The sequence below is a fragment of the Oncorhynchus tshawytscha genome, linkage group LG16 (assembly GCF_018296145.1).
Source record: "Oncorhynchus tshawytscha isolate Ot180627B linkage group LG16, Otsh_v2.0, whole genome shotgun sequence".
Taxonomy (NCBI): Eukaryota; Metazoa; Chordata; class Actinopteri; order Salmoniformes; family Salmonidae; genus Oncorhynchus; species Oncorhynchus tshawytscha.
Window position 1 is genome coordinate 78676154 of NC_056444.1, and position 22116 is coordinate 78698269.

The following is a 22116-nucleotide window of genomic DNA, read 5'->3' on the forward strand; positions in this document are numbered from 1 at the left end:
ATTTGCTCACATTTTATATAGACTTACTTTTCTACTCTATTATTGACTGTATGTTTGTTGTACTCCATGTGTAACTCTGTGTTGTTATATGTGTCCAATTGCTTTGCTTTATCTTGGCCAGGTTGCAGTTGTAAATGAGAACGTGTTCTCAACTTGCCTACCTGGTTAAATAAAGGAGAAATATATATATATATTTTTAAATATCACTGCTTTCTACAATAATATGCGACATTAACTTTCTTTACATCCAAAAATACGCTTAGTAAACATTTCCTTGATGGTGGTTTATGTAATATTATGTAAGTCTGCTCCTGTGAAGGACTTGCTGGACCCCTCCACACTCCCAGGAAAACCAGGTACCCAGACTTACCAGAGATGTTCTAGAATGTTGAAACGGTCTGTAGCAGCATCACAGACTGTCAAACTCAACCTTTCTTGTGTGGTGGGAACCCCACTTTGAATTCAGTTCATAAACTGTGACTTACATTTTTAATTCACATTTAATCACTCTTAGTTGATAATAAATGGTGGTCAAACCGCCCTTGATGTCTCTGCCTGGCCGGTTCCCCTCTTCCCACTGGGATTCTCTGCCTCTAACCCTATTTACAGGGGCTGAGTCACTGGCTTACTGGGGCTCTCTCATGCCGTCCCTGGAAGGGGTGCGTCTCCTGAGTGGGTTGATTCACTGATGTGGTCATCCTGTCTGGGTTGGCGCCCCCCCTTGGGTTGTGCCATGGCGGAGATCTTTGTGGGCAATACTCAGCCTTGTCTCAGGATGGTAAGTTGGTGGATGAAGATATCCCTCTAGTGGTGTGGGGGCTGTGCTTTGGCAAAGTGGGTGGGGTTATATCCTTCCTGTTTGGCCCTGTCTGGGGGTGTCCTCGGATGGGGCCACAGTGTCTCCTGACCCCTCCTGTCTCAGCCTCCAGTATTTATGCTGCAGTAGTTAATGTGTCGGGGGGCTAGGGTCAGTTTGTTATATCTGGAGTACCTCTCCTGTCCTATTCGGTGTCCTGTGTGAATCTAAGTGTGCGTTCTCTAATTCTCTCTTTCTCTCTCTCTCTCTCTCTCTCGGAGGACCTGAGCCCTAAGGACCATCTGACATGATGACTCCTTGCTGTCCCAAGTCCACCTGGCCGTGCTGCTGCTCCAGTTTCAACTGTTCTGCCTTATTATTATTCGACCATGCTGGTCATTTATGAACATTTGAACATCTTGGCCATGTTCTGTTATAATCTCCACCCGGCACAGCCAGAAGAGGACTGGCCACCCCACCTATGCTCTCTCTAATTCTCTCTTTCTTTCTCTCTCGGAGGACCTGAGCCCTAGGACCATGCCCCAGGACTACCTGACATAATGACTCCTTGCTGTCCCCAGTCCACCTGACCGTGCTGCTGCTCCAGTTTCAACTGTTCTGCCTTATTATACGACCATGCTGGTCATTTATGAACATTTGAACATCTTGGCCATGTTCTGTTATAATCTCCACCCGGCCCAGCCAGAAGAGGACTGGCCACCCCACATAGCCTGGTTCCTCTCTAGGTTTCATCCTAGGTTTTGGCCTTTCTAGGGAGTTTTTCCTAGCCACCGTGCTTCTACACCTGCATTGCTTGCTGTTTGGGGTTTTAGGCTGGGTTTCTGTACAGCACTTTGAGATATCAGCTGATGTATGAAGGGCTATATAAAATATTTTGATTTGATTTTGATTTAAATAATGCTTTGTTTTACAGGCCGAAATGACCAGGAATCCAGTCAACGGTCAGAGAGAGAAGGTGTTACGCACGCCTCTATGAAGAGGGAACGCAACACCCTGCTACAACTAAACTCTCCGTGAAGCGAAAAAGGTATGGACTGTAGGTGCAAGTAAGAATGACAACAGGCAGAATGTGGTACCGTTTACAAGGACTTTATTCCTTTACACGGTAATATGGGGAAAAGGGGCTGGACGGAACCAAAGCAAAGAAAGTAAATCTCAAAGCCCCCCTCTATTTTACCTGCCTACCCACTACTTACCTAATTTAGCACCACCTGGTGCCCTAACCAAAATACAAGGGGTGGTCCGCCCAGGTCTTACCTAGTGTGTCTAGACAGCGAATATGCTACGGGTATATGTATGCCCGCGGGCCTCTTGCCTAAGCACTCCCTAGGTGCCTTCCCCTTCCCCCCTGGGAACAAATGAAACAGAATATTAAACAATTTTAAACAAACTAAGAAACAAAAGGATGTCAAATAAGCTCTATCTGAGCAACAAACTCACAGAACATACCACTTTCCAACAAAATCAACATCACAAGCAATCTCAACAATCAATTTCAATCTCAGCAATCAATCTCAGCAATCAATCTCAGCAATCAATCAGCAATCAATCTCAGCAATCAATCTCAGCAATCAATCTCAGCAATCAATCTCAGCAATCAATCTCAGCAATCAATCTCAGCAATCAATCTCAGCAATCAATCTCAGCAAAATCTCTACCTCCAAAAAGAAGAGATCTTTTTCTCCTGAACAGAACACTGGCTTTTATATAGTGTCAGAAGGAATGGGTAATTGGAGACAGCTGCGTCTTGACGAGGGGGCGGGGTCAGCTCTCCAATTAGCCCTGGAGTCGACCAATCAGCTGCTTGAGGGATTTCAGGAAGCCATTTCCTGAAATAAACACATGTAAATACACAAACTACAACACATAATCTGGGGAACGTAACAGAAGGTCAAACAACTTCAGTCAAAAGAAAACTGTGAATAAAGTGAAGGTTATTGAATGTTTCTTGCATGTAACTGAAGCCTGCAGGTGAATGGCTCCACAAAAGGAAATGGCAGGTTTAGCCAGGATCAGCTAGAGAGGGTCATCAGAACAAGTCTAACTTCACCAGTACCACCATGGCTGAGGACACAGGGGGGAAGGTACTATGGTACATGACCCTACTACATGAGAAGGTTCATCATGTTATACAGATTGGTTTTGGCCCAGTCTGAAAACCTCCCTGTAGACACTTTAAATGGCCCCTAGTAGATCTAGAAGGATCTGATGGTTGTTAGCACTATTGTTGGCTCAGTGGAGTGTGCATCATATTGGAGGTTGACTGTAGTTGTAGTATTGTAACCCCTCTTTTTAAAGGAGCAGAACATAGTGATGCTTGGTGAGGAAATCACTCATCTGTCAGTTTGAAGAGGTGAAGATAGACCAAGAGATCACGTGCTTCAAGAGGAGCTGACAGAACTGACAATTTCTCATAATGAGGATGTGGTCAGAGGTCAGGTAGGAAGTAGGAATTTCTCTGTACTGTATATTTCAGAGTTCTGTGAGAGTATTGTCGCTTAAGTAGTGAACAACAACGTGTGACCTTTGGTTTAATGGGTATAAAGACATATACTGATTACCACAGCAGTGCTACAACTTTTACAGTGTCATCTATCTCTCTATCCCTGACACTAACTACAGTATAAAAGTGATCTAACTATAACAGCGTCATCTATCCCTCTGCCTTTGAACCATAAAAGGTTGACTAACATTTAAACTAAAACTAAATTAAAAAGAAACCAAAAATAATGTAAGACCTTGAAACATCAGTTTAAAAGGCTGTTCAACCTAAAACTGATACCAGAATCAACAGAGATCTAGAATTAGACTGTGTTGTGTCTTTGGCATCATTAAAACTGAAGACTTATTTATCAAATAACTCTGTAATTATTATTACGCGGTAAAACTGATTAATCATGTAACTGTAATTAACTAGGAAGTCGGGGCACCAAGGAAAATATTCAGATTACAACGTTATATTTTTCCTAATAAAACTTTCAGATATTTTAATATCTGATCAATTAGTCTTTGAATTAAGGAATTATTGTTTACCTCACGTTAGTCTCATTCCAAACGTCGTAAATTGTTGGTTATCCGCACAAACCCAATCTTCAACATGAGTCATCCATACCTCAGTTGTCTTAAAATCATTTATTTACTAACTAAGTAATTCACAGAAATGCAAAACAAACAGTAGATATGGTTACAAGGAAATAATAGGAGAATGTGCCCTAGTGGGCTAAACTGGCATGGCGGCTTGTTAGACAAAAGGGTAGTGGGAGGTCAGCTGAGGAGACACTACAGAGTTGAATATTATAACAATTGAAATGCTAATCCTTTGCACATGAACGCTCACTCATTCGGGAACAATAGCAATCAATTTATATATATTTACGCTCAGTGTGTTGTCGGGATCTCTGTTGAAAAGTTTGATTCTGTTGGAGAGTCTGTCCGCCCTCTCTCTCTGTCTGTCGTGGTTAGAATGGATAGTTCAGTGACATTCATTAATGTCGTTATAGAATAGATGTTTCGGCGGTTGTCGGCCTTAGTGTTCAATGATACCGAATTCCTAGCGGCAGACTAGTAATTAATATCAAAGGCTTGTTCTTATTCTGCCGGTATCGATAGTCTAAGAGTTTAACCACCTGGTATGGTTAAACGATTCAGCTATCTACTCCAGCCTTAGCTTATACTCAGGTTTATGGTCTCTACTCAAACCGTGGCCCTCTCATGGTAAGCTGGTCTGCAACCTTTAGCCATCTCGTAATTAAGGGAAGCTTGGTCTGCTTATAGAAAATCCAGGTGGGAGTTTTATTCGGGACATAGAAAAAGGCTGTCTCATAATGCCAGGTCTTGTCAGTGCCCCTGGGGGCGCGCCAATGACTTAGTGAAACTTTTTAGGGAATTGGAGTTTCCTTCATTAAACAGTCCAAAATCACATTACACAATTTCACAAACAGTATCACCCTCACTCATTCATCTTATACAACAATTAGATGTAAGCCTCATATCTGAGGCTATTGTATAAACAGCGTTATGGCAATGTGGCCGTATTGTCTCCCATGAGTTTCACAAAATTGTACCAAACGGACCAGTTCGTAGCTGGATTCTTCACCGATCTTTTATACCTTCTCCAGAACATAAATGTCGTTTGGTTCTCCAGTTCTATGAGGTGGAAGAAATTATTTTGTTCTCTCCATGAAACTCTCTCTCTCTATACTGTTGCCATGAGGAGATAATCTCCGCCAGGAATTTACGACCTCTCTTACCACAGCAGCCTGGTTCAAACTAAAACTAATACCAGAATCAACAGAGATCTAGAATTAGACTGTTCAAACTAAAACAGAGCACAACACACATCTATAAGTAAATTTAAAAAACCTGTCAAACTAAAATTAAACTAGTGAAAAGTCAAATTTATGTAAAACAAATAGTGAAAATGCGCCGCTGAAGTAACCTTCATCATCTCACATACTTTTCTGTGTGTTCTTTGTATTAAAGGTATTGTTGATAGTGTGTATATCAGAGGAGGTCAGGAATCAGAAGGAGGTGCAGGAAAAGAGCCAGTATATAGCCGGGATAGAAGAGAAGCTCCACAGGCTGTGAGGCCAGCTCTGGGTGTGGTCCTGAACATGGAGGGTTCCTAGCCCTGTTGGACGGAGAAGCAACTCAATCTGAGACAGACACCAAGCCATGCAGAATGAGGTTAAACCTTAGTTAACTTGGTCAGAGTTAGGAATGAATCATTTGATAACATTTTAAATTGATATATAGGCTGCATGTAATGTTTCTTCTGAAATTTGACCTTAATCTAATCTTGCATGGTGGCCAGGAAGAATCATGAATCTTCTGGTGTGTACGCATGGAGATACAGTATCAAACACAGCTTTAGAACCTAAACTGTGGGAGGATGAGCCCCCAATCCCAAATCAACACTTAGCCCTCACCCCCTGAGATCTGAAATGTTTGGATAGGTGTGAACAATCCTGTCTAAAAAAGGTGACACTCTTATTGTATGTTATCCCAATCAATACTGTACTCTGCAGGTACAGTGAGTTCCTTGTGTAGAACTCTGTCCATAAAGGAATGAGAGTTGATCACTAATAAAGGCCCGCAGGATGAGTTGAGGCAGCAGCCGAGAACAGGTTGGTCCAGCTACAGGCCATATCCAGGAAGGTAGTGAAGGACAGATTGGCCTAGCTACAGGCCATGTCCAGGAAGGTAGTGAAGGACAGATTGGCCTAGCTACAGGCCATGTCCAGGAAGGTAGTGAAGGACAGGTTGGTCCAGCTACAGGCCATGTCCAGGAAGATAGTGAAGGGCAGGTTGGTCCAGCTACAGGCAATGTCCAGGAAGGTAGTGAAGGACAGGTTGGCCCAGCTAAAGGTATTGTCCAGGAAGGTATGAACATGCTTTGAGTGTGTAGATTAGGCTATATAGCTATCTATGTGAATCAGACCTGGATCAAATATTTCTAAATATTTAAATACTTCAGGTGCTCATGATTTAGATTAACTGGCAGGCAGTTTGCACTTTTGGGACACTTTGGTTGTTTCCATTGTGCCTAGATCGAGCACACCTAAAGTCCTTTCAAATACACTGTGAATGTAGCTTTCTGGGGCTCCCGGGGGGTGCAGCGGTCTAAGGCACTGCATCTCAGTGCTAGAGGTGTCACTACAGACACCCTGGTTTGAATCCAGGCTGTATCACAACCGGCCGTGATTGGGAGTTCCGTAGCGTGGCGCACAATTGGCCCAACGTCATCCGGGTTTGGCCGGTGTAGGCCGTCATTGTAAATAAGAATTTGTTCTTAACTGACTTGCCTAGTTGAATAAAAGGTTTTAAAAAATCTGTGAACTTCCTTTACTTTCAGTTCTCTTGTTTACGTGAAGGTATGAGGGACTCGTGAGAATGCTGGAGGAGGAGAATGGAACTCGTGATCATCATCATCTGATAACTTTGTTTCTACTCTACACTTCCTCTTCATATTTTCACCTTCATGAACTATGATAGGTAAGGTACACTTCCAACTAAGATAAATAGTTTAATGTCCAAGTGAGAAAGTACCAATGTCCCATTTTATAGGCTCATTAACACATTGTAAATAGATGAGTATTAAAACTGTCACCGGTTATAAAGTGAAGTGCGCTACATTATATTGTTTAGGGAGGGGTAAGGATACATTTTTTTTAAATGAATATTTTTGAAGCAGGCATCCTCCATGCATTTCAAATAATAAACAAAGCAACTGTGCTTTGTTTTATCCAGTTTAACACTAACAAAATGAAAACCCATTACATTCCTTTGCTATGTAACGCAGAGACTTACAATAGTCTCAAATTTCCAAATCTGTTGACAGATTTATTGGTGATAAGGTGATGTTGAAGTCACAAAGCTAAATATTTTCTTTACAAACTAAAAATGATTAAACACTTTTTGAGTTAAACCAGTTGATTTATGAAGTACCAGTCTATCTCAATATTTATGTAGCCTATAGGATACCTTCTAGAGCAGGTATTCCCAAACTGAGGTACGCGTACCCCCAGGGGTGCGTATGTGCAATGCTGTCATTTTTTAAATTCACATTTTCAAACAGTACATTAATATTTTCCAAAGGGGCTATGCATTTGGGAGAGGTTTTTTTCTCGCCCGAGTAACCTTGTTTCACTGCCAAAAATAAAATTAAACCATCTCGTGTTCAGCGAAATAACAACACAATGTCAAATATAGGTTACCTATTCAAATAATTAACATCCAATCACATTAACCGTTACTCTCTTCCAGGCAAGCCCCATACTATTGTGGAGGATTTAATTCTTCCTGCTGCCGTGGATATGGCTGGGACAATGCTGGGGGAAAAGACCCAAAAAACTATACAGACAATGACTTCATCAAACAGCAGTTTCACGACGCATCAGTGACATGGCAGGAGATGATTTGAAACAATTGCTGCTTCGCATACAAGCCAGGGAATTACATGCGTTACAGCTGGATGAGTCAACAGACGTGGCGGGCCTGGCACAGCTCCTAGTATTTGTCTGTTACGTTTATGGGGGGTCAATTAACACAAAAGCTGTAACACTATAATCAGAGTACTTTTTAAACTCTGTAGAGTGGGACCATATGTTTTCCGGGGTAGTATTAAAATCAACTCTAAGTGTTGATATAACACTGCAAAATGTATTGTGTAGAGCGCACGTCCCAATGCCAGAATTGGCAAATTCTCTATATTCTCAATGCCGGAGGAGAAGGCAGACGTTTTATGTTCCCCCAACCGATTGTGTTTTTTGTTTGTTTATTTGCATTGTTTGTCATTTATATTTTTACTCATTTTGTACGTAATGTTGCCGCTACCGTCTCTTATGACCGAAAATAACTTCTAGACATCAGGACTGCGACTACTCACCACGGACTAGCAGAATCCTTCTTTTCCTTTCACGACTCTGACGAGCCCGATGCTAAGGATATACTGCTTTCTTGGGAAGTGGAGGTAAGACAAGGGGCCGCAGGCTATGTATTGTTGCAAATAACAGCTGGTGCACAATATTTAAGGAAGTCTTGAGCTTTTGCTCGTCTGAGGTAGAGTTTCTCATGATAAGCTGTAGACCACGCTATCTACCTAGAGAGTTTTCACCTGTATTTTTCATAGCTGTGTCCATACCACCACAGTCAGAGGCTGGCACTAAGACAGCATTGAATGAGCTGTATTCCACCATAAGCAAATAAGAAAACGCTCACCCAGAGGCGGCGCTCCTAGTAGCCAGAAACAATGCATGGAAACTTAAATACGTTTTACCTATTTTCTATCAGCATGTTAAATGTGCAACCAGAGGAAAAGAAAACGCTGGACCACCTATATTCCACACACAGAGACGCATACAAAGCTCTCCCTCACTCTCCATTTGGCAAATCTGACCATAATTCTATCCTCCTGATTCCTGCTTACAAGCAAAAATGAAAGCAGGAAGCACCAGTGACTAGATCAATAAAAAATGTGGTCAGATGAAGCAGATGCTAAGCTACAGGAATGTTTTGCTATCACAGACTGGAATATGTTTCCCGGGATTCCTCCGATGGCATTGAGGAGTACACCACATCAGTCATGGGCTTCATCAATAAGTGCATCGATGACTCTAACCCGGGACTCTAACCCAGAAGCTCATAAGAAATCGTTCTACGCCAACCGACCAACCACCAAAACAGAAAAGCGTCAATACAGGACGAAGATCAAATTGTACTACACAAGCTCTGACGCTCGTCGGATGTGGCAGGGCTTGCAAACCATTACAGGCAACAAAGGGAAGCAAAGCCAAGAGCTGCCCAGTGACACGAGCCTACCAAACGAGCTAAACCACTAATATGCTCGCTTCGAGGCAAATAACACTAAAACATGCATGAAAGCACCAGCTGTTCTGGACGACTGTGTAATCACGCTCTCCGCAGCCAATGTGAGTAAGACCTTTAAACAGGTCAACATTCACAAGGCCGCAGGGCCAGGCGGATTACCAGGACGTGTACTGCGAGCATGAGCTGACCAACTGACAAGTGTCTTCACTGACATTTTCAACCTCTCCCTGTCCCGAGTCTGTAATACCAACATGTTTTAAGCAGACAACCATTGTGCCTGTGCCCAAGAACACTAAGGTAACCTACCTAACTGACTCCCGACCCATAGCACTCATGCCTGTAGCCATGAAGTGCTTTGAAAGGTTGGTCATGGATCACATTAACAGCAACATCCCAGAAACCCTAGACCCACTCCAATTTGCATACTGCCCCAACAGATTTACAGATGATCAAATCAAATCAAATGTATTTATATAGCCCTTCGTACATCAGCTGATATCTCAAAGTGCTGTACAGAAACCCAGCCTAAAACCCCTAACGTCAAGCAATGCAGGTGTAGAAGCATGGTGGCTAGGAAAAACTCCCTAGAAAGCCCAAAACCTAGGAAGAAACCTAGAGAGGAACCAGGCTATGTGGGGTGGCCAGTCCTCTTCTGGCTGCGCCGGGTGGAGATTATAACAGAACATGGCCAAGATGTTCAAATGTTCATAAATGACCAGCATGGTCGAATAATAATAAGGCAGAACAGTTGAAACTGGAGCAGCATGGCCAGGTGGACTGGGGACAGCAAGGAGTCATCCTGTCAGGTAGTCCTGAGGCATGGTCCTAGGGCTCAGGTCCTCCAAGAGAGAGAAAGAGAGAAAGAGAGAATTAGAGAGAGCACACTTAAATTCACACAGGACACCGAACAGGACAGGAGAAGTACTCCAGATTTAACAAACTGACCCTAGCCCCCCGACACATAAACTACTGCAGCATAAATACTGGAGGATGAGACAGGAGGGGTCAGGAGACACTGTGGCCCCATCCGAGGACACCCCCGGACAGGGCCAAACAGGAAGGATATAACCCCACCCACTTTGCCAAAGCACAGCCCCCACACCACTAGAGGGATATCTTCAACCACCAACTTAACATCCTGAGACAAGGCTGAGTATAGCCCACAAAGATCTCCGCCACGGCACAACCCCAGGGGGGGGTGCCAACCCAGACAGGATGACCACATCAGTGAATCAACCCACTCAGGTGACGCACCCCCTCCAGGGACAGTATGAGAGAGCCCCAGTAAGCCAGTGACTCAGCCACTGTAATAGGGTTAGAGGCAGAGAATCCTAGTGGAAAGAGGGGAACCGGCCAGGCAGAGACAGCAAGGGCGGTTCGTTGCTCCAGAGCCCTTCCGTTCACCTTCCCACTCCTAGGCCAGACTACACTCAATCATATTACCCACTGAAGAGATGAGTCTTCAATAAGGACTTAAAGGTTGAGACCGAGGTTGCGTCTCTGACATGGGTAGGCAGACCGTTCCATAAAAATGGAGCTCTATAGGAGAAAGCCCTGCCTCCAGCTGTTTGCTTAGAAATTCTAGGGACAATTAGGAGGCCTGCGTCTTGTGACCGTAGCGCACGTGTAGGTATGTACGGCAGGACCAAATCAGAGAGATAGGTAGGAGCAAGCCCATGTAATGCTTTGTAGGTTATTTAGTGCTTTATCCGGGTAGCCGGAAAGTAGAGCATTGCAGTAGTCTAGCCTAGAAGTGACAAAAGCATGGATTAATTTTTCTGCATCATTTTTGGACAGAAATTTTCTGATTTTTGCAATGTTACGTAGATGGAAAAAAGCGAAATGGTCTTGATATGTTCTTCAAAAGAGAGATCAGGGTCCAGAGTAACGCAGAGGTCCTTCACAGTTTTATTTGAGACGACTGTACAACCATTAAGATTAATTGTCAGATTCAACAGAAGATGTCTTTGTTTCTTGGGACCTAGAACAAGCCTCTCTGTTTTGTCCGAGTTTAAAAGTAGAACGTTTGCAGCCATCCACTTCCTTATGTCTGAAACACATGCTTCTAGCGAGGGCAATTTTGGGGCTTCACCATGTTTCATTGAAATGTACAGCTGTGTGTCATCCGCATAGCAGTGAAAGTTAACATTATGTTTTCGAATGACATCCCCAAGAGGTAAAATATATAGTGAAAACAATAGTGGTCCTAAAACGGAACCTTGAGGAACAGCGAAATTTACAGTTGATTTGTCAGAGGACAAACCATTCACAGAGACGAACTGATATCTTTCCGACAGATAAGATCTAAACCAGGCCAGAACTTGTCCTTGTAGACCAATTTGGGTTTCCAATCTTACCAAAAGAATGGTGGTCGATGGTATCAAAAGCAGCACTAAGGTCTAGGAGCACGAGGACAGATGCAGAGCCTCGGTCTGATGCCATTAAAAGGTCATTTACCACCTTCACAAGTGCAGTCTCAGTGCTATGATGGGGTCTAAAACCAGACTGAAGCATTTCCTATACATTGTTTGTCTTGAGGAAGGCAGTGAGTTGCTAAGCAACAGCCTTTTCTAAACATTTTGAGAGGAATGGAAGATTCGATATAGGCCGATAGTTTTTTATATTTTCTGGGTCAAGGTTTGGCTTTTTCAAGAGAGGCTTTATTACTGCCACTTTTAGTGAGTTTGGTACACATCCGGTGGATAGAGAGACGTTTATTATGTTCAACATAGGAGGGCCAAGCACAGGAAGCAGCTCTTTCAGTAGTTTAGTTGGAATAGGGGCCAGTATGCAGTTTGAAGGTTTAGAGGCCATGATCATTTTCATCATTGTGTCAAGAGATATAATACTAAAACACTTGAGCGTCTCTCTTGATCCTAGGTCCTGGCAGAGTTGTGCAGACTCAGGACAACTGAGCTTTGAAGGAATACGCAGATTTAAAGAGGAGTCCGTAATTTGCTTTCTAATAATCATGATCTTTTCCTCAAAGAAGTTCATGAATTTATCACTGCTAAAGTGAAAGCCATCCTCTCTTGGGGAATGCTGCTTTTTAGTTAACTTTGCGACAGTATCAAAAAGGAATTTCGGATTGTTCTTATTTTCCTCAATTAAGTTAGAAAAATAGGATGATCGAGCAGCAGTAAGGGCTTTTTGGTACTCCCCGGTACTGTCTTTCCAAGCTAGTCGGAAGACTTCCAGTTTAGTGTGGCACCATTTCCATTCCAATTTTCTGGAAGCTTGCTTCAGAGCTCGGGTATTTTCTGTGTACCAGGGAGCTAGTTTCTTATGAGAAATGTTTTTAGTTTTTAGGGGTGCAACTGCATCTAGGGTATTGCGCAAGGTTAAATTGAGTTCCTCAGTTAGGTGGTTAACTGATTTTTGTCATCTGGCGTCCATGGGTAGACAGAGGGAATCTGGAAGGACATCAAGGAATCTTTGTGTTGTCTGTGAATTTATAGCACGACTTTTGATGTTCCTTGGTTGGGTTCTGAGCAGTTTATTTGTTGCAATTGCAAACGTAATGAAATGGTGGTCCGATAGTCCAGGATTATGAGGAAAAACATTAAGATCCACAACATTTATTCCATGGGATAAAACTAGGTCCAGAGTATGACTGAGACAGTGAGTGGGTCCAGAGACATGTTGGACAAAACCCACTGAGTCGATGATGGCTCCGAAAGCCTTTTGGAGTGGGTCTGTGGACTTTTCCATGTGAATATTAAAGTCACCAAAGATTAGAATATTATCTGCTATGACTACAATATGATGCAATCTCAATCACCCTCCACACTGCCCTTTCCAACCTGGATAAAAGGAACACCTATGTGAGAATGCTATTCATTGACTACAGCTCAGCTTTCAACACCATAGTGCCCTCAAAGCTCATCAGTAAGCTAAGGGCCCTGGGACTAAACACCCCCCTCTGCAATTGGAAGTCACAACTGGATCCTGGACTTCCTGACGTGCCGTCCCTGAGGTTTTGAGGGTAGGATCCGCCACGCTGATCCGCAACACAGGGGCCCCTCAGGAGTAGGTGCTCAGCCCCCTCCTGTACTCCCTGTTCACTCATGACTGCATGGCCAGGCACGACTCCAACACCATCATTTAATTTGCCGATGACACAACAGTGGTAGGCCTGATCACCGACAACGACGAGACAGCCTATAGGCAGGAGGTCAATGACCTGGCCGTGTGGTGCCAGGATAACAACCTCTCCCTCAACGTGATCAAGACAAAGGAGATGATTGTGCACTACAGGAAAAAGAGGACCGAGCACGCCCCGATTCTCATCGACAGGGATGTAGTGGAGCAGGTTGAGAGCTTCAAGTTCAAACTAGAATGGTCCAAGCACTTCAAGACAGTCATGAAGAGGTTATGACAAAACCTATTCCGCCTCAGGAGACTGAAAAGATTTGGTATGGGTCCTCAGATCCTCAAAAGGTTCTACAGCTGCACCACCGACATCCTGACAGGCTGCATCACTGCCTGGTAAGGCAATTGCTCGGCCTCCATCCGCAAGGCACTACAGAGGGTAACGCGAACTGCCCAGTACATCACTGGGGCCAAGCTTCCTGCCATCCAGGACCTCTGTACCAGGCGGTGTCAGAGGAAGGCCCTAAAAATAGTCAAAGACTCCAGCCATCCTAGTCATAGACTGTTCTCACTGCTACAGCATGGCAAGGGGGGCCAAGTCTAGGTCCAAGAGCCCCCCTGCCTCCAACCCCTCTTTTACATGGCTGCTACTCTCTGTTCATCATATATGTATAGCCACTTTAACCGTACCTACATGTGCATACTACCTCAATTAGCCCGACAAACCGGTGCCTGTATATAGCCTCGCTACTGTTATTTTTCAATGTCGTATTGATTTCTTTACTTATCTATTGTTCACCTAATACCTATTATTTACTTCTTTTTTTTAAATCGCACTGTTGGTTAGGGCCTGTAAGTAAGCATTTCACTGTAGGGTCTGTATTCGCGGCACGTGACAAATAAACTTAGATTTGATTCTGGTGGAACCCCCAAAAAATATGAAGGCAAGCCAGTTTGGATTTGTCCTTCGGTGGAGTTTAATTTAGGAAAGGGCTGATTTTGTCATGGATGGAGATAAGGATTTAGACTTGTGGTTTTACTTAATTCTCTGTAATGGTCAATGATAACTGTGATTCTGATCCAACCATTAATTCATACATTCTTTCTCTGGCCTGAGAGGATGGAAGATGTAGCAGGCTATACCCACCTAGCAAAATGTAGTCGAAAAGACGACTATGCCCGATTTAGTTTTGGTTGAAAGTTTCAACGACTTGAAAACAACTTCATTTCAACGTACTTGCAGCCTATACACATGAACTCAGTATAAAAAAAAATTGGTCTATGGACATTTTATTAACATCCCACATCACTCCAGTATTTACACACAGTATTTCTGTACAACATTTGTGCTAATTGTCTTTATTCCACTAATGAAGAAGACTGACTCAAATCATCACCTACTCATATTTCAAACATCTGTCACGTTCTGAGCTTAGTTCCTTAGTTATGTCTTTATTTTAGTTTGGTCAGGGCATGAGTTGGGGTGGGTAGTCTATGTTCTTTTTTCTATGTTGTGGTTTTGTGTTTGGCCTGGTATGGTTCTCAATCAGAGGCAGGTGTCGTTCGTTGTCTCTTATTGAGAATCATACTTAGGTAGCCTTTTCCCACCTGTGTTTTGTGGGTGATTATTTCCTGTTTAGTGTTGCTTCCATTTCACCTTACGGGACTGTTCGTTTGTCGTTTAGTTCGTTTGTCGTTTATTGTTTTGTTCAGTGTTCAGTTATTTTATTAAAAACATGAACACTTACCACGCTGCGCTTTGGCCCTCACCTTCTTCCACCACAGACGATCGTTACAACATCCAGCGTGAAAAATGATACATTTATTATTCCATACCTTACCATTAAGTGAATTATTGCCATTACATTTTATCAAAGGCGTTTCAATTCGGTTTTGATATTTCATGTAACATTTAGTAATCTTCATTATTTATGCAACCAACTGACAATTTTTTTACGATGATATTTTTTGCAAACAATGGACTAAAACAAGCGTGCATTGCATTGCATTGCATCATATTCTTACTCTTTTAATCAATGGCATCAATATATTGCTAAACTAATGAACCCAATGACCGACCGACCAATCAACATTCTTGCAAAATTAATGAACAGAAATGTGCTAAAGTAACATATATTTTGGTTCATCTTAGAATCAAAAACAGTATAAATTCAGTATATCTTCCTCTGTGTCAAAATGATGTAAGTTTAGTATCACATTTGAACCAATCCAGTGCATTTTTGTTATTATTTTTTTAAATCAACAATAAGTCAAAGGATTCAACTAATGAAAACTGAAACAAATAAAATGGATCAAACAGATCAATCCCACTTTTCAAGCCTGTTGAAGGTGTTGGTGTGGTAAACACCATCCTCTGGCTCTACCAGGGGAATGCTTCAGGTGGTCTCCCACAGCTCTGCGTATGCCATGTTCTGTGGCCTTGCTGTTCCATTTCTTGACTGCCAGTGCAACACAGAAATAAACATATTTAGTCATGTTATGTATATACAACACTCAATGTAATAGATATGTAGCATCTTACATATCTATTACTTTGATGACTCCTGTCATCCGATCACTCCAAGCTGCGTTAGGTCTGGATTCACGAAAGTCCCATTGTGCTCGCATTAGGTTCAGATCTGCCAGGATGGGCATTGTGTTCAGAATTTGACAAAGTCTGGATGCAATCAGGCCACCAAATATGTATAAGCTACGTAAAGAGACGGGGTGAATGAGTGGGGAAAAGTACACGCTACACAAATTACTTTCAGAATAACAAAGAACAAATGTGGGTTCCTGAGAGGAAATCAACTGTCAAAAGGGGAGAGAAACTACATGAATCAGTGGACAATTTCTCACTAATGTAAATGAATATTTAACACTTTTTTGGTTACTACATGATTCCATATGTGTTATTTCATAGTTTTGATGTCTTCATGATTATTCGACAATGTAGAAAATAAGTACAAATAAAGAAAAACCCTTGAATGAGTAGGGGTGTCCAAACTTTTGACTGGTGCTGTAGATGATGGAACATATTCCCTTTTGCCTACGTGATACAAATATTTACCATCTAAACCATGTGACCTCTCACCTCTCTGGCTGTAGAAGTGTCTCACTGTGCTCCACCCTCGCTGGGTCCTCAGAGGAGAGGAAGGCTGGGAAGGGATGAAAGGATAAATGGATCAATCATTCAACAAGTCAGTAAAATAAAGGGAGTGTGATTTCCTAAGCCTGTTTTAACCTCAGACCTTATTTTAGGCGTTTATCCTAAAACCCTATTCCTTCCCCATAGGAATGTCTGAACAAACCAGAGGTAACTTAGTTCAGTTTTTTAGGACTACAATCTGGTGAGCTCTATAACATGCCCTCTTACCTGCCCGTGGGAAGGTTAATTAAGGTGAGGATTTTAATTAAATATAAAACTTCAGTCTCACAGAGAACGTCATGTTCATATTTGTAGTGTGTAACAAGAGGTGCCAGCTCTGAGTCTGGGTTTGATTATGATAATGCTATCTCTTACCTATCCATCTCTGAGTCTGGGTTTGCTCCTGATTTTTGAGCCACTGAAGCAGACTGGGATGTTACTGCCTAAGAGGTTTGTCTGCCCTTTGACCTCTTGAGGAGGATCCATTGTCATCAAGCGGCTTTGTTTCTTCATCGGACAGTGGAGTCATAAGAGAGAGCAGCTCCTTGGTCTGCCATTCCTGAGGGAGAGAAACACAAGACTGATAACAAGGCAGCCACAGCCTACTGTAGGGGTGCATCTCAATAGTCTACAGTGGCTTCCTCTATCTCCTTTCTTTCATGGTCATTGATCTGAACAGGAGACAGGTGAAAGCATCATGGTATTTGTTTTCCCCTGTCCAGTTCTGTTAGATCAGGAGGGCAGTAAGGCATGGTGGGACAGGTGGAGCAGGTTCTGCATGTATTATATGACTAGGAAAGTCCCTGCAGTATTTTTGCAGTTTTTTTTATGAAACAGGCAGAGAATTGAAAGTAGCCAAGGCTTGCAGGTTTAGATTTACATTCTGTTTACCATCTGTCTGAGCAGTCTGACAAATTCATCATGATAATACTGCTAAACTGCAAATAGTTGTATTGGTGTTAGATTAATTTAACTAAACCTATTTGTCCATTGATTGTAGAGACAAAAATCAGGAAGAGAGGGGTTTAGAGTGAAACTGCCATGTACAGTTGTATACAGGGAATGTTAGGGACGTTTTTAAAAGTCCATTCCTCTTTTATTTGTTCAGTTCGATTTGTTCAGTTCCATGAGTTCGCATCTAGTTGTAGGTTACAACTATGTGTTTTGTGGGGGATGTTAAAAGACTATCAACTGTAAATGATAAGTCTACAGTCATTCACTAAAAAGGTGCTTTTGGGTGAATGCGTTTCCCTTAGAACTGTGGAGAGAAGTGTATTTACTTGCTGGTAGTAGAACCTGTTTCACAAGGGACATAAAGAAGTGATACTATCGAGGCTACATTCCTAAAGACAACTCAGCAGAACGTTTTTGAATTCATGCATATTGTGCAGTTGAAAGAAATGCTGACAACCACCTTAATGATTAGTACAACTTGTATTCTAATGTTGTATCGTGCAGGTGCCATGTGTGGGTTCAGTGTATCATGCAGGCACCATGTGTGGGTTCAGTGTAGGCAACATGTGTGGGTTCAGTGTATCATGCAGGCACCACGTGTGGGTTCAGTGTATCATGCAGGCAACATGTGTGGCTTCAGTGTATCATGCAGGCACCACGTGTGGGTTCAGTGTATCATGCAGGCACCACGTGTGGGTTCAGTGTATCATGCAGGCACCATGTGTGGGTTCAGTGTATCATGCAGGCACCATGTGTGGGTTCAGTGTATCATGCAGGCACCATGTGTGGGTTCAGTGGCCTTTTAGTGTTGTCCTTGTCCTTTCCCCAGAGTTCCCAGTTTACCACAAGTTCACCTGTTTAACAGACACAATCACTGAGATGTCTTATGGTTAAAAGCAGGGCTTGAATTGAGTGGGTATGTGAGGATATAGGACTAACTCTTGTTATAGAAATGGGCAAAAAGCAAATGCTACCCCTTGTTTGCTTAGCAATGATGAATTCCACGATTATTTCTGCATAGTCCACTCGACTATCGAAGGTCTTGCTCACCCTCATCATGGGTTCCTGGTAGGCCTAAGTCTCCACAATTTAGAATAGTAGTGGTAGGATATGCCTATAGAAAAAGACCAAAAAGATAGAATCGGTATAGAAGCGGTATTCATAGACCAAAGAGTTTAACAGATTTTTATTCAGGAGAATCGCATTGAATCAGGCTATTCATTTCAGTGCATCTGAGTTCTTATGTGTAACCTATAGCCTAAACGGAACCGGGGAACAACTACTTTAAGGTCTCAGAGCAAGTGACGTCACCGATTGAAACACTATTAGCGCCACCACCGCCAACTAGCTAGCCATTTCACACCTTTTAATTATTTTTCATTGCTGCCAATACTGTTTTCTATGTTTGATTTCACTTAATACTTTGGGATACTAGTGCACAAAAACACTGACAAAATACAGTGTTTTACTCCAATTTGGCAAACCTCATAAAATCTTACTTAGCAACAGTAATATGCCAGAAACCAACTTCAAGAAACAATTGAATGTAGATCACATTTACCACAGTGTACAGAATCTGGACGTACCTCAGGTAGCATTTGTAATGATGAGTGCGGTCAGAGCTTGAATCTGTGGGAGAATAAACCAGTAATGAACAAGGACCGTGTGAAAGTAAAGCTATAGTTTCATAGCACTTTGATCATATCTTAGTTGTCATCATTGTATTGATAACATGAAGTAATAGAGCTTACACCTTTAGTCATACGGCTGAAGTTCTTGACAACTCACCATTTACAAAACTAACACCTGCAAGATGCTGTACTTTCTTCTGTTTCATTGTACTACATTGCTTGGTGTTTCCTCTAAATCTGATGATGCCTAATAGAAGGAAACATATTACTCAATAAAACATTTCTAGTTCAGCCCAGAGTAAGTAGAGCAATAATATCATCTGCTCAGCTAACCTTAGGACAGTGACTGTTCAACATGTAGATTATATCAACATACCTCTACAGCATTTACTGTCACTGGAGAAAAAGTCACTGTTGTTGGACTTCTTTCCTTCCTTAGAATTACAAATCTTATTATTATTATTATTATTATTGCTATTAGGACTGATGCCACAACACCAATGATGATTCCAGGTTCTATTCTTGAGGATTGTGGTCCACATTCAGAATTGGACAAATGAGTTCCTGGTCTAAGTTCTTGAAGACCTAAGGATTTACACCTGTAACACATAATATAACAGTCTGAGACAGCAATTTGATCATTCAACTTTCTGTTTTGTTGTAGATTTGTACTTTAGTATATTGTTTGATTTACCTTAGACTTTTGATGTATGTAAACATATGTGAACTTACTGTGTGTGTGGCTGGCAGGATGTTAATGATCCATCTGAATAAGTATCACCAGTGCAGTCAGAACACACAGTTCTGTTTGTTCCTGCAGAAATATATAATTGCATTTAGTTTTTCCCTACTAATTTAATTCCATTAACTGTTAATGATTATTCACACTGAAGTTACCAACTTGACTAAATTGAATTATGACAACACAATGAGTATTATGATGAGACAGAAGACCAACCTGTGTGACTGATGTATTGACCAGGTTTACAGCTGCTGTGTCTCTGGGCTGCTCTACAACCATCCTTAGTTGGGTCTAGACAGTAGAACCCCTCCATTGTCCCACAGACAGTATCTGATGAAGGTCTACATGACTGCTTTACCTTCAAACCCAAACCTATGGAGAAAACATGTCACTTGGTATCTGAAGCCAAATGTAAAGCCTGATGTATTTCATTAAAACAACATCTGATATAGTAAAGTAGCTCAGTGTTTATGCCCAGAAGACAGAATTCTCACCTGGATCACATGTGGTACAGTTGTTGCATGTTGTTTTACCACTGGGCTCATCAAGGAAGGTGGAGTCAATACAGGGCACACAGGAAGGTGTATATGTAGATTTAGTACAATGACTATGTACTCAATGTCCTGTTGAAAAGAGAACCTTTTGGTATTATTATCATCATAATTATTATTGTTTTTATGATTATAATTAACCCTTCATAAAAATACACAAGGTCCTTACCAGGCCTACACATTCTGCAATATCTGTCACCTATTTTATAGATGGCTGGATCATATGTGGAACAGGGTTCATTGTTTAGAAGTGTAAAATGTATCTGCAAATAGAGAATAAATAAATCACCACCATCAGCATACATCACATTTAAAGATGTGACACCAAACCCAAGATAACCTGTTATCTGCAAATTCAGTCAATAAATGTTAATGAAATGCATTTCTCTCCATGTTTTTTCTACAAGGTTTTCAGTCAAATTGAAACTAAGACTATATTGTAGGCTGATAATAACTCTAATTCATATTTCATGAGGGAAAAATGTACATTGATCATTTGTTTTTTTAAACATGCCAAGCCACAAAATGTGCAAATCAGAAATGTTTCACTTACAGTCCATATCAAGGTTTCAAACTGTGGCATGTTTCCTCAGTCCTCACCAACTCACTGGAAGACCCACACACTGGATTTGTGACATTCTTAGGAGTTTTGAAGTATTGAGATGAACTGACCTGTTGAATTCATGTATTTTAGTACATGTACTGTATAGTAAGAATAGCTCTTATATTCTGCTTAAATATAGCTTACACTGCACCGTTAATAAATATAATATAGTAATGTACATTGGCTGACCTCCCCTGAGTTATCAGTCATCACCGTCAATGTGAATAAAAGTGAACTGAATCATAATAAAATATAATAACCTTTCAATTTGTAAATTATGATATATTGCTGAATTCAATCACTGGAAGAACAAAACATTAACAAGCTAGTTATCAACCTTGAGAAGTATGAAACAAAAATGGACAAATAGTTATTAGAGAATGCTTCTCTCTTGTGGTGACGTAGCCTTGTTTTATTTTTATTTTTATTTCACCTTTATTTAACCAGGTAGGCCAGTTGAGAACAAGTTCTCATTTGCAACTGCGACCTGGCCAAGATAAAGCATAGCAGTGTGAGCAGACAACACAGAGTTACACATGGAATAAACAATTAACAAGTCAATAACACAGTAGAAAACAAAGGGGGAGTCTATATACAATGTGTGCAAAAGGCATGAGGAGGTAGGCGAATAATTACAATTTTGCAGATTAACACTGGAGTGATAAATGATCAGATGGTCATGTACAGGTAGAGATATTGGTGTGCAAAAGAGCAAGTAAATAAATAAAGACAGTATGGGGATGAGGTAGGTGAAAATGGGTGGGCTATTTACCAATAGACTATGTACAGCAGCAGCGATCGGTTAGCTGCTCAGATAGCTGATGTTTGAAGTTGGTGAGGGAAATAAAGTCTCCAACTTCAGCGATTTTTGCAATTCGTTCCAGTCACAGGCAGCAGAGTACTGGAACGAAAGGCGGCCAAATGAGGTGTTGGCTTTAGGGATGATCAGTGAGATACACCTGCTGGAGCGCGTGCTACGGATGGGTGTTGCCATCGTGACCAGTGAACTGAGATAAGGCGGAGCTTTACCTAGCATGGACTTGTAGATGACCTGGAGCCAGTGGGTCTGGCGACGAATATGTAATGAGGGCCAGCCGACTAGAGCATACAGGTCGCAGTGGTGGGTGGTATAAGGTGCTTTAATGACAAAACGGATGGCACTGTGATAGACTGCATCCAGTTTGCTGAGTAGAGTGTTGGAAGCCATTTTGTAGATGACATCGCCGAAGTCGAGGATCGGAAGGATAAT

General features: G+C 41.8%; 1 long non-coding RNA gene across 5 annotated transcripts in view; it reads right to left on the reverse strand.

Annotated features, from left to right (window-relative positions):
* Positions 1 to 19770, reverse strand: part of LOC112235185 — a 32543-nt gene extending 12773 nt beyond the window's left edge. The window contains exons 1-8 of one of the 5 annotated variants that reach the window (XR_006079128.1): positions 19703 to 19770; positions 19347 to 19569; positions 19128 to 19217; positions 18926 to 18968; positions 16761 to 16944; positions 16332 to 16395; positions 15780 to 15876; positions 15074 to 15696 (exon numbers count right to left, since the gene is read on the reverse strand). This is a non-coding gene — a long non-coding RNA (uncharacterized LOC112235185). Of the gene's footprint in view, positions 1 to 15073; positions 15948 to 16331; positions 16396 to 16760; positions 16945 to 18925; positions 18969 to 19127; positions 19218 to 19346; positions 19570 to 19702 lie in introns of all 5 variants that reach the window. The other 4 variants (XR_006079127.1, XR_006079125.1, XR_006079126.1 and 1 more) reach the window with 4 other exon arrangements.
* Between the last annotated feature and the right edge of the window lie 2346 nt (positions 19771 to 22116).